The sequence below is a fragment of the Triticum dicoccoides genome, chromosome 5B, assembly GCF_002162155.2.
Source record: "Triticum dicoccoides isolate Atlit2015 ecotype Zavitan chromosome 5B, WEW_v2.0, whole genome shotgun sequence".
NCBI lineage: Eukaryota > Viridiplantae > Streptophyta > Magnoliopsida > Poales > Poaceae > Triticum > Triticum dicoccoides.
The window spans coordinates 698,373,556-698,381,686 of record NC_041389.1 but is presented as its reverse complement, the minus strand read 5'-3'; the positions used below and the strand labels follow the sequence as shown (position 1 = coordinate 698,381,686).

The 8,131-nt window shown below is 40.9% G+C and overlaps 1 pseudogene; it reads left to right on the top strand.

Annotated features, from left to right (window-relative positions):
- Positions 1–781: 781 nt before the first annotated feature.
- Positions 782–4,785, top strand: LOC119310573 (annotated as a pseudogene).
- The last annotated feature ends 3,346 nt before the right edge of the window (positions 4,786–8,131 follow it).

The window sequence follows — 8,131 nt, the reverse complement described above, 5'->3', positions numbered from 1 at the left end:
AAAGCAAAAGGGGCCCCCATGTGGGTGCCCTTGTGTGTTAGGCTCGCACTAAAGATTAGCGAACTATGGGCTGGCCCAAGTGACAGCGTGAGCAGAGGGATTCTTACGAGGCACGGCCACGAATCCTCAATTTATGAAGATGTTCTAGCTAAAATAGTAGTTCTTGTATAGTGTCTTCACATGTGTGTGCACTAGCGTTTCCAACTTTTGTAGAAAATAGATAGAAATCCCTAATTTTGCATTGTAGTTTTTGGTCAAGTATGGTAGTAAATAAACATTGAACAATAAATCCTTCACGTTAGATACCAGACAATATGAACCCTTCTTTCCATATATCCAAGGGATTTGCCAATACTTCTCCGAGAGCTAATCCAAAACAATAAGGTGTGCATCAAGGGCACCTCCTCGCGCGTTCCACCTCGTCAATTTTACTTTGCTAGCAAGAAAAAAAAAAGAAAAAAACCCAGGGCGTCGGTGCCTTCTTTTCTTTCTCTCTTCGTATCACGCAACCTCCCCTTTCCTCCCTTCCCTAGGTTGCCGCCGCCACTGCCCCAGCTCCTCCGGCGCCCGGCACCACAGTTCGCCGCCTCTATCCCCGCCCCGAGCTCCGCCGCCTCTATCCCCGCCCCGAGCTCCGCCGCCTCTACCCCCGGCTCCTTGCTGTAGTGCCAGCACCGGCCCGAACACCAGCTCCCCCACCCCTCCCTTTCTTCCCCGACTACGGCAGCGGAACGAGGCCGCGACGCCACCGCCGAGCACGGTGGGACCACTTTCGTCGGATATGTCGGTTTGCCAGACTCAGCTCGACATCGTGGCCGCTGTCCAAGGTGAGGAAGAGGAGTGCGGCGGCGAGCTCTTCGAGTCGGGGCCCTCGCTGCTCGTCTTCCTGCTCATCATCCAGGGCGGCAACATGGACCTCTCCTGCTACGGCGAGAGGCTGCTCAGCTCCGCGCGCTCCCTCGACCTCCCTCCTCCCCCCATCCCCGGCCCAAACCTCTTCCTGCTCGAGGTATCGCGTTGCTCCCTCCCTCCCTGCCATCCACCCTTTGTCCTGTGTTGCATCGAGCCATCCAGTGATATTGATTGGTTGCTTTTCATTGTGCCATGCGCCTGTAGGTTCCAGTTTGAGCTGCTGATGCGGCAGCCGCTGGATTTGATAAAAGGGCATGCAAGCTGCAGAAATTTGGGAAAAAATACATGATGAGCCTATTAAACATGATTTCTGTTTCACGTGGATCCTAGTTAGTACAATATCCAACAATTTAGGCAAACGGACACTGATTTCAAGCCATATTTCATCATGTTGCATATATTTGTACAGAATATTCACTCAGTTTTTTGTTAAATAAGCTACCTTTGTAGCTTCCATCATTTGGAAGATAAGTTTTTTTAGTTTAACAAATATATGTTACTTCTGTCAGTTGTAATGGAATATTCATGTTTTGGACTTTGGCCATAATTTGCAGAAGGAAATGGATACTGCTGTCGTTCAGAAGGACTTGGGCCTTCCAGTTGGAGGAACAATATTCGGGAAAACAGTATGCTTTTCGTGTATAAGTTACTTTTGTCTACTTTCCACAAGAAAAATCACATTTGAGTAGAAACTTGTATTTACTGTGCTAGATACTGTTACTTTTATCTACTCCCTCCGTTCGGAATTACTTGTCTCGGAAATGGATGTATCTAGAATTAAAATACATCTAGATACATCCATTTCTACGACAAGTAATTCTGAACGGAGGGAGTACTTTCCACAAGAAAATTCCCATTTGAGTATAAAATTGTATTTACTGTGCTAGATACTGACCCTGGGGTTCGGAGCCATTGGCATGGAAATTGCCAAGAGACTAAGACCATTTGGAGTGAAAATTCTTGCTACAAAAAGAAACTGGTCATCAAATACAGTGTCTTGTGGTAAGCTGCAGTAGTTGCAGTATCATTCCCTTATTAGATGTTGTGTTATCTTCCTCTCTCAAAATATTGCTATTGCAGATCTTGATGGGCTGGTTGACAAGAAAGGTGGTCCAGAAGATATGTACGAACTCGCTCGAGAAGCTGACATAGTTATAACTTGCATGACGTTAAACAATGAATCAGTTAATTCTTCTCTATGTTCATTTATTTAATAAAAATTCTGCCAGTAATATCTCTATTTGACTTCAGTTATGCGGTTACTAAGCTATAAATATTTATAGGTTGGGATTGTGGATCACAAGTTCCTGTCAGCTTTGAAAAAGGTACATGTATTTTTCTCCAATATACTTGTCTGCATCGTAGGAGATTTACATCTTATTTCTTAAATCTTCTTATGAGATTTATTTATTTTACGGAATAAATAAGCCATCATTCTTGGTTCATCCTGTAAGAAGAAAATTTGTATACGAGGAAACAATAATCTTAGAATAGTGTTGGAGGATCAGATTGTGCTGGTGTATTCATTGGAATAACCATCAGAAAATGCCAAAATGATCCCAGGAGCATATGTTCTTGTTTCAAAGAACAAGCGTGCTGCTCCAAGTTTTCAAAAGGAAAAGATATCAAGAATATTCATAGACGTTCGTGGAATGATACTGTGTGTACAGCTCTTTTGGTAAAGTGTCTATAAAGAAATGCATACATATAGCCTCGTGTGTTCCCCGCAAAAGAAAAGCGTCGTATGTTCCCCGCAAAATGGGTACCGTGTGTGTGCACCACTGCAGATCAAGGTTTTTTCCGAGTGGTAACCGACCAGAACTTTCGCTGACCCCCAAGAAACAGTGCAACTGTTCGACTTTTTTGAAAAAAAAAATTAATTCAAATGCTAAGACTGTCAAAGAGGCTCTGTATGCATATGTTATCACAACTCGCTGCCTCATGTGGTGGTGAGGTCCATAACTTACACCCTTGGAGGTCTTGGGGATTCCCCTATTGTCCCAGCAATGTTTGCAGCTTCTTCAGCTGTAAATGGTGCATAGCAAAATAGTGCAGCAGCGAGGGTTAGAACCCACACCCCACACGGAGAAAGGCATGTGTGAGGTGACCAGTGGAATACGTGAGAGTATGGGTGTGTGCCAGGTTAAAATTACATATTGTGACGCAAAAAATTTAAACTCAGAATTTGTTTGAATGCGTTCAGACGGAATAATTCTGAGATTTCCGAGATTTATCGGAATTCGGTTCTTCCGGCCCATTCCAAAAAAGAAAACTGGTAACGGAAAAAAAACTTGCTGCAGAAACACATGTGACAGGCATAACCGACCCCAATCGGCACAAATTATGGGATGTTTTAACTATTTAAATTAGGAAGATATTTTGTAACCTGGCCTTTAGGCCAGCAGAAATAAGATATCCTGTTTTTTATTGTTTGGCTCTATGTAAAGAAGACCCTCTTAGAATATGTCTAAACTATGTCTAGATACATCTCCTTTTAACCATTTTGATGACAAGTATTTCCGGACGGAGGGAGTATTAATGAAGCAAGAAATAATCAGCCTTATCTTCGAACCTGTCCTCCACTATCAACCTAGCCGTACCGGGCTGGCGGTATTATCCATCATGAACTAAGGTTCGTGGCATAGAGTTGATATTTTAGTATTTCTCTCCTTGCACACACATAAATGGACATATTTCAAGACAAAAACTTACAGAGTGCATATATTATTTTGCAATCTACATATAGGATCTGTTTTTGATTTTTGGAAAACCGTGAAATATGCACCTGACAGCAGGACTCCCATTCTCAATAGCTGCCATGTTCTTGTAGGGATCATATCTCATCAATATTGCCAGAGGGCGCCTACTGGACTATACGGCTGTGTTTAATCACCTTGAGTCAGGTCATTAAGGTGGTTTAGGCACTGATGTTGCTTGGACGGAGCCATTCGATCCAGAGGATCCAATTCTGAAATTCCCAAATGTTATTATAACACCACATGTTGCAGGAATCACGGAATACTCTTACAGAACGATGGCAAAGGTTTGCGCTTGTTTCTTTGCAATGCACAGAGTTGGTTCTCATTTACCAATCATGTAGTTGCCGCTAGTAGTTATATCTTGACAACTCCTATAGTGACATTATACTATTTGTGTTAAAAGAACTTCTAGATTCAGAACCGCCACATTTATTTATTTATTTTTGAGCCAACTATGCCGTATTAATATCATTAGGTAGCATCAATTACATTAGCCTCTATAATACGTCTGGTGGATCATCTTTCCAAACAAAACTAGCACTAGAATCATATGATTTATGAGCTATCTCATTGGCTTCATGAGCACACTGTTTAAACATCAGTGCCAATTTGGATGATCAGCTTTCCTGGCCACAGGCCTGGTATGAAAAGGCAGTATTCTGTTGGAAGAACTTTTTTTCTCATGACTAAAAGCATCAGTAAACAAGAACATATATGCTTAAACAAAATGGTTTATTGATATTAGCCACTTAGCAACCTCCTCTTTCTCTTTGCGCATAAACTCATGATTTTCCTTGTGGATTGTTGCTTCCTTTTTCGATATCCTAGAATTACTTTGAACTGAAGGACACCTCATTCAACCCCTGCTTAGATAGGCGTGTCATGTGCATTATCATTTCATTCTTAATAAAGGAAGTCACCACCATCATCATTAACTGTGTGTATTATCATTGAAATCTTCGACGTAAAAGAATTAAAGCTGGCTGACTTGTGTGACCATTTACCATTTCCTCTCGTACTGAATTTTGCTCTGCCTTTGTGTGCAGGTTGTTGGTGATGTTGCCCTCAAGCTTCACGCGGGGAGCCATTCACCAAAATAGAATTTGTGAACTAGGCAAACTGAGTAGATGGCGGCATTGTTGATTTAATTTAAGACGTATAACTAGACCCAGAATTACCAAATAAAGGTATGACCAGAATCCACCCTTCGTCCTGTGTTGCATTTAGCCATCCAGTGATATTGATTGGTTGCTTTTCATTGTGCCATGCGCCTATAGGTTCCAGTTTGAAGCAGACACCGTCGTCGTCCCTTAGTTTCCCTCCTCCGCAGCAGATCGACTCCAGTTGCGTCGACTCCCGCCGCCGCCGGGGATTACTCCGCCAAGATCGCGCCACCACCGCTGCCGCCACTGGTATTTCCCTGCTCCTCTCTCCTTGCGCTAAACTGTAAAAAATATATTATTTTCATGGGCAAACTTATAGAAGTAGGATGGTCCTTTTTACCTTGGAGACATTGTCTTGTAGTTGAGGTTGAAGATGCAGAGCTTGGTGCAGCATATGGATAAGGCACGCCCAGTTTGACTTGTAGGTGTTGTTGATTTTATCATGCACTTCCATACAAAGATTAGAAGTAGAAGGCGTTCTTCTTACATTTTCCATGCAAGTTTTTTGACATTTTCATCGCATTACTGAATACAATTGTATTTGCATGACATTTATACACATTACTGAATGTACATCGCTGAAATTGAGCTCTTATGTACTCAGTGTCAGATACAAAGTTCAAGTATCAGTTCATATAAGGAATAGGCATCCTAACTTTGTAAAAGTTAGATATGATAAACATAGGAACTTACTTCTGGTACTAATCCTTTGATGCTTTTATTTTTATTGCCACCAGTATAAGATTAAGCTGGACAGCGAAATCTTGGATAGTATGTAACACCCTTTCTGCATATTCAGAATCTGTATGCAAACACACTCAATTTGATCTAACTTTTGTTGATAGACATAAACCACTACACAACATTATATGCTAGGAACGACGGGATGCACGTCAGGAAACTTGTGAGGAATGATGCTTCAACGGATGCTGCAGTCATCTCAACTGGTCAATCATGATGAAAAAACATATGATAATCCCCATAATCTAGTGTCAATATTACTGATTTCTCCATGTGCTATGCAGCTTACAGGCATGGAAAGAGAATAGGAAAAACGATATACTTGCAACTTCAGGTTTTCTCTAAATTTTTGTTTGCCATCTTATTTAATCACATGTTCAATTGATAATACACAAATATTTGTCTACTTTTAGGCAGCATTGAGTTGCTGCACATAGTTAGTTCCCTAGGGAATGTTCAGTCTGGTGAAACATGTTAAGAAGAAGTATGGAAATCTGCCTGTGTTCATTACTAAGAATGGTAAGTCGCTGAAGATTGTATAGTTTCCTGCCGATAAGATTGTTTGCCCTTAAATAAATTGTCAGTGATAATTAACTACTTATATATGGCAGGCATGATAGGTTGAAATATGTCTTCAAGATGATAAGAGGATACAGTACCACAACAAATACATGTTAGATGCTATAAGGTGATTTCATTTCTCTGTGCATATGCTAGAACTGAACCACCAACACTGAGCATCATCAATGTGTGCCACTGTAATCGCTGACCAGATTGATACTTAAGTGCTCGATATGCAGCCCAAACTATTGCAGGTACTTTGTGTGGTTCTAACTATCCATGTTTATATTTAAATGTCAATAAGATCAGTATGGATGTGGAGCCATGGTTCTCTCACTAGCGACAATGTGTATTCTTGCAGTTAGAATGGAGTTGTTTTAAATACTAGACTACCTACAGGACTGAGCGCTACAGGTGCGGAGGATAGTTCTTCCGATTAATCGTCGTGTTGAGGCAAGTGCACGGCGGACCTTTTCTATGTATACTTGACTGTGTTGTTAATGCAGGTACACACCCTCCTCTCTTCTTCCTGATATTTTCCTTCCCCTTTCTTCCAGTGCCCTACTTCTAGACCATCTCATCTATGTAGTCATGAAATTTCATTTTTCTAAAATTTAATTCAGGTCTATGAAAATAAGTTGAGTAGTTTGACTAGAGGATGACAGAGGACGTCGAGATTTTGATCCAGCAGCCTTGCCCCCTTTCGTCCGGCGTGCCGCCTGCAGGAGATTACGTTCTAGATCTTCAGAATTTTTAGGTACTCACTCTCCCTTGATGCTCTTTGATCGAACCTACTTTGCAGGAAAGCGTGCCAGTAGTAAGAAGTTTTAACAAGTCTGTTACTGAAAGTGCTGTAGGCACTGATGTGATCCGAGGTGACCAACCTGAGCAGCAGTTTAGTGAAAGGTATACTCAGACCCGAGGATCCTAGAAAATTATAAATTATAGATGTTTGCATAGCCAGATCATTGATGGGTGCATATTATTGTGCACACAAGCAAACTTAGTTGAGTACTTCATTGATTAATTTGGACTAACTGAATGTGATCTTCCCAATCTAATATGTGTACTTCTAGCTCTAAGGACTAGCAAGAGTTAAATATTGCAGGTTGTAAATGATGGAACTCATATAACTGAATGTGAATGAAGTACCGATAGTTGCTAATTTTGTATTTTTGGTTTGTACAACTTAGGTGTTTGATACAGTTCTCCTAAAAGGTAGAAGTGTCTGAGGTGATTTCTTCTTTGCATGATATTACAGTGTCTTCCCGTATTTTCTGTTTTTTGTAGGCATGTTAAAATGTTGTTGTTCCTTTTGACCACACTAATGTGTCTGTCCACTCACCAGTCACCACACCGAACTATTTTCTATTTATTTTTTTGTAGGAAATCTACTTGCTCTTTCAAGCTATGAATATTTTAGATCAATATATTTTAAGGTTGTAAAGACTGATGTGTCGGCTAAAGATTAAAGATCATAAATTCATTGTTTACCCTACCAAGTTTATTTCTCTTTGACGATTATTCTAGAAACTATATTATAAGTCCATTGCTACTTTTTACATGTAACTTATGGTATATCCTCATATATGTCAAGACTATAAACAAGTGTCTTCGTCCTGCTCATACATCTTTTCATTATGATCAGCGTTAACCTCTCCCATTGCCTTGGGGTGCAAAGTGAATATGTTGATATTGATGTCATTTTAGTCTTGACTAGATAAGGTGTAACCTTACTCTTGAATTTTCTTGGGGAAGTGTTCCAACCAAATGTTGTGTGCACCCAATCGTACAATAATGACCAATTGGTTGTAAACTTGTAGCAACCTGATAAGCTTTGTCCCATCGATTAGCAGGATCGGTGTTTCTCTTAGACATGTAAAGAAAGGTTACATGAGTTGAGATTAGGGATCATACAATACAGAAAAATGTGTTGAGTCAAGATAGGGCCGCATAGGAACGCCTCAGGAGACCCGCCATTGGCGGGCCCCAACC